The sequence below is a fragment of the Styela clava genome, chromosome 5 (assembly GCF_964204865.1).
Source record: "Styela clava chromosome 5, kaStyClav1.hap1.2, whole genome shotgun sequence".
Taxonomy (NCBI): domain Eukaryota; kingdom Metazoa; phylum Chordata; class Ascidiacea; order Stolidobranchia; family Styelidae; genus Styela; species Styela clava.
Window position 1 is genome coordinate 22,812,813 of NC_135254.1, and position 5,000 is coordinate 22,817,812.

At 55.7% G+C, this 5,000-nt stretch overlaps 2 non-coding genes across 2 annotated transcripts; both read left to right on the forward strand.

Moving 5' to 3' along the window:
- Window positions 1–2,588: 2,588 nt before the first annotated feature.
- On the forward strand, window positions 2,589–4,398 carry LOC144423648 (small subunit ribosomal RNA). Its single transcript, XR_013476113.1, has one exon. It is a non-coding gene; the product is annotated as a small subunit ribosomal RNA (ribosomal RNA).
- Window positions 4,399–4,696: 298 nt separating this feature from the next.
- Window positions 4,697–4,850, forward strand: LOC144423334 (5.8S ribosomal RNA). Its single transcript, XR_013475828.1, has one exon. It is a non-coding gene; the product is annotated as a 5.8S ribosomal RNA (ribosomal RNA).
- The last annotated feature ends 150 nt before the right edge of the window (window positions 4,851–5,000 follow it).

The window sequence follows — 5,000 nt, forward strand, 5'->3', positions numbered from 1 at the left end:
AGCGGTGCGGGGCCGGTCGGAGCGCACCCTTTTCTCGGTGGCTGGCGGGCGAGAGAGTGCTGCGTCGCCGGCATCGGCGTCGAAAGAAGCCGAGCCGAAAAAAGTTAAAGTACAAACGTGCAAGCATACTAACCTAACCCTAGGTAAGGCATGTCAGAGCGAAAGACAGTAATTTCGAATGAGCCAAGAAAGAGCGGTGCGGGGCCGGTCGGAGCGCACCCTTTTCTCGGTGGCTGGCGGGCGAGAGAGTGCTGCGTCGCCGGCATCGGCGTCGAAAGAAGCCGAGCCGAAAAAAGTTAAAGTACAAACGTGCAAGCATACTAACCTAACCCTAGGTAAGGCATGTCAGAGCGAAAGACAGTAAACTCGAATGAGCCAAGAAAGAGCGGTGCGGGGCCGGTCGGAGCGCACCCTTTTCTCGGTGGCTGGCGGGCGAGAGAGTGCTGCGTCGCCGGCATCGGCGTCGAAAGAAGCCGAGCCGAAAAAAGTTAAAGTACAAACGTGCAAGCATACTAACCTAACCCTAGGTAAGGCATGTCAGAGCGAAAGACAGTAATTTCGAATGAGCCAAGAAAGAGCGGTGCGGGGCCGGTCGGAGCGCACCCTTTTCTCGGTGGCTGGCGGGCGAGAGAGTGCTGCGTCGCCGGCATCGGCGTCGAAAGAAGCCGAGCCGAAAAAAGTTAAAGTACAAACGTGCAAGCATACTAACCTAACCCTAGGTAAGGCATGTCAGAGCGAAAGACAGTAATTTCGAATGAGCCAAGAAAGAGCGGTGCGGGGCCGGTCGGAGCGCACCCTTTTCTCGGTGGCTGGCGGGCGAGAGAGTGCTGCGTCGCCGGCATCGCCGTCGAAAGAAGCCGAGCCGAAAAAAGTTAAAGTACAAACGTGCAAGCATACTAACCTAACCCTAGGTAAGGCATGTCAGAGCGAAAGACAGTAAACTCGAATGAGCCAAGAAAGAGCGGTGCGGGGCCGGTCGGAGCGCACCCTTTTCTCGGTGGCTGGCGGGCGAGAGAGTGCTGCGTCGCCGGCATCGGCGTCGAAAGAAGCCGAGCCAAAAAAAGTTAAAGTACAAACGTGCAAGCATACTAACCTAACCCTAGGTAAGGCATGTCAGAGCGAAAGACAGTAAACTCGAATGAGCCAAGAAAGAGCGGTGCGGGGCCGGTCGGAGCGCACCCTTTTCTCGGTGGCTGGCGGGCGAGAGAGTGCTGCGTCGCCGGCATCGGCGTCGAAAGAAGCCGAGCCGAAAAAAGTTAAAGTACAAACGTGCAAGCATACTAACCTAGCCCTAGGTAAGGCATGTCAGAGCGAAAGACAGTAATTTCGAATGAGCCAAGAAAGAGCGGTGCGGGGCCGGTCGGAGCGCACCCTTTTCTCGGTGGCTGGCGGGCGAGAGAGTGCTGCGTCGCCTGCATCGGCGTCGAAAGAAGCCGAGCCGAAAAAAGTTAAAGTACAAACGTGCAAGCATACTAACCTAACCCTAGGTAAGGCATGTCAGAGCGAAAGACAGTAAACTCGAATGAGCCAAGAAAGAGCGGTGCGGGGCCGGTCGGAGCGCACCCTTTTCTCGGTGGCTGGCGGGCGAGAGAGTGCTGCGTCGCCGGCATCGGCGTCGAAAGAAGCCGAGCCGAAAAAAGTTAAAGTACAAACGTGCAAGCATACTAACCTAACCCTAGGTAAGGCATGTCAGAGCGAAAGACAGTAATTTCGAATGAGCCAAGAAAGAGCGGTGCGGGGCCGGTCGGAGCGCACCCTTTTCTCGGTGGCTGGCGGGCGAGAGAGTGCTGCGTCGCCGGCATCGGCGTCGAAAGAAGCCGAGCCAAAAAAAGTTAAAGTACAAACGTGCAAGCATACTAACCTAACCCTAGGTAAGGCATGTCAGAGCGAAAGACAGTAAACTCGAATGAGCCATGAAAGAGCGGTGCGGGGCCGGTCGGAGCGCACCCTTTTCTCGGTGGCTGGCGGGCGAGAGAGTGCTGCGTCGCCGGCATCGGCGTCGAAAGAAGCCGAGCCGAAAAAAGTTAAAGTACAAACGTGCAAGCATACTAACCTAACCCTAGGTAAGGCATGTCAGAGCGAAAGACAGTAATTTCGAATGAGCCAAGAAAGAGCGGTGCGGGGCCGGTCGGAGCGCACCCTTTTCTCGGTGGCTGGCGGGCGAGAGAGTGCTGCGTCGCCGGCATCGGCGTCGAAAGAAGCCGAGCCGAAAAAAGTTAAAGTACAAACGCGATGCTAATGAGCGAGCCGTTGTCTCGACTAATATGTAGGGGGCGTTCGATCGAGCGTCTGGCTTGAGCGCTTGTCGGCCTAGCAGAACGGTCGCATTGTTATGCCCGGGTTTTAGGCACCGCTGCAGGCGGCCGGCAGAGCTCTTGTTTGTGCGAAACTGAATGGATCGAGCCCGAGAGAGGGCGAGCAAAGAAAAAACGCAAATCGCTCCGCCTGGCACTGCCGGCGAGAGCGTGGACGTCGCGGCCAGCGACTGTCGAAGCTGAGTACGGCCGCAGGCGATCGCCTCGGTCTTAAACGAATGCGACGAGCACGCGCCGGGCGGCCCAGCAAGGGCCGAGCGCAGCTGTCGCAGCTATCTGGTTGATCCTGCCAGTAGTGATATGCTTGTCTCAAAGATTAAGCCATGCAGGTGCAAGTACGAGTTCTCGTAAAGCGAAACTGCGAATGGCTCATTAAATCAGTCTTGGTTTATTTGGTCTCGTAAGCGAAGTGGATAACTGTGGTAATTCTAGAGCTAATACATGCATTAAGCGCCGACTTCGGGAGGCGCGCTTTTATCAGATCAAAACCGACCGGGTTCGTCCTGTGACGTTTGATGACTCTGGATAACCACGCGGATCGTACGGTCTCTGCACCGACGACGTATCATTCAAGTGTCTGCCCTATCAACTGTCGAAGGTACGCTACGTGCCTACCTTTGTGATAACGGGTAACGGGGAATCAGGGTTCGATTCCGGAGAGGGAGCCTGAGAAACGGCTACCACATCCAAGGAAGGCAGCAGGCGCGCAAATTACCCATTCCCGACACGGGGAGGTAGTGACGAAAAATAACAATACAGGACTCTAACGAGGCCCTGTAATTGGAATGAGTACATCCTAAAACTCTTAACGAGTATCCATTGGAGGGCAAGTCTGGTGCCAGCAGCCGCGGTAATTCCAGCTCCAACAGTGTATGCTAGAGTTGTTGCGGTTGAAAAGCTCGTAGTTGGATTTTGGGCGAGCGCCGCCGGTCCGTCGCAAGGCGTGTCACTGGTTGCGTTCGCCTCACCTTCGGTTCTCCGTCGGTGCTCTTGACTGAGTGTCGGCGGTGGCCGATAAGTTTACTTTGAAAAAATTAGAGTGTTCAAAGCAGGCTGTTCGCCTGCATAGTGTTGCATGGAATAATGGAATAGGACCTCGGTTCTATTTTGTTGGTTTTCGGAGCACGAGGTAATGATTAAGAGGGACAGACGGGGGCGTCCGTACTCTGCCGTTAGAGGTGAAATTCTTGGATCGGCGGAAGACGAACTACTGCGAAAGCATTCGCCAAGAATGTTTTCTTTAATCAAGAGCGAAAGTCAGAGGTTCGAAGACGATCAGATACCGTCCTAGTTCTGACTATAAACAATGCCAACTAGCGATCGGGAGGCGTTACCATGACGACCTTTCCGGCAGCTTCCGGGAAACCAAAGTCTTTGGGTTCCGGAGGAAGTATGGTTGCAAAGCTGAAACTTAAAGGAATTGACGGAAGGGCACCACCAGGAGTGGAGCCTGCGGCTTAATTTGACTCAACACGGGGAAACTCACCCGGCCCGGACACAGGTAGGATTGACAGATTGAGAGCTCTTTCTTGATTCTGTGGGTGGTGGTGCATGGCCGTTCTTAGTTGGTGGAGCGATTTGTCTGGTTAATTCCGATAACGAACGAGACTCTGGCATGCTAAATAGTTACGCGACCTTCTCGGTCGGCGTCTAACTTCTTAGAGGGACTAGTGGCGTTTAGCCACACGAGATTGAGCAATAACAGGTCTGTGATGCCCTTAGATGTCCGGGGCCGCACGCGCGCTACACTGAGTGAAGCAGCGAGTGTCTAACCTAGGCCGAAAGGTCCGGGTAACCCGTTGAACCTCATTCGTGATTGGGATAGGGACTTGCAATTGTTTCCCTTGAACGAGGAATTCCCAGTAAGCGCAAGTCATCAACTTGCGTTGATTACGTCCCTGCCCTTTGTACACACCGCCCGTCGCTACTACCGATTGAATGGTTTAGTGAGGTCCTTGGATCGGCCCCGTCGCGGCTGGCAACGGCCGCGTCGGCGTGTCGAGAAGACGATCAAACTTGATCATTTAGAGGAAGTAAAAGTCGTAACAAGGTTTCCGTAGGTGAACCTGCGGAAGGATCATTACCGAAAGTGGTGGTAGGCCCCGGCCGACCGCGCACTTAATTGTCTTTGGGTGCCGCCGAGAGGGCGGCCGTCAATCGGGGTTCCGCCCCGTGCGACACGCGTAACACGTTGGCATAGCAAGGCAGCCGAGTGCGATGGTGGCTTCTGGGCACCGCGCTCGATGTGCCGCCGGCCCAGCCCGGCGGTCGCTCGGCGCCGTTTGTTGGTGTTTTTGTGCAGTTGTTGTCGGTGGTGGTTTTGGGGTCGATCCCACAGTGTGACGTCCGCGCGCTTCGGCGCCGGGCGAAACGTCGAGGACGACTCTTAACGGTGGATCACTCGGCTCGCGAGTCGATGAAGGACGCAGCCAAGTGCGAGAAGTAATGTGAATTGCAGAACACATTGAACGTCGACCTTCTGAACGCGAATTGCGGTCTCGGGTCAATCCCGGGACCGCGTCTGCCTCAGGGTCGCGTTCGTCCTCACCCGAGGGCCGTCGCCTGGCCTCTGCGAAGACGGCCGGGCGTCGCCCCAAGTTGAAGCGGTCGCCGAGCTTTCTCGGCGCGACCGCGTGTCCCGTACACCGCCGGCCCCTCGACGTGTTCAACTACGTTCGAGGGGCG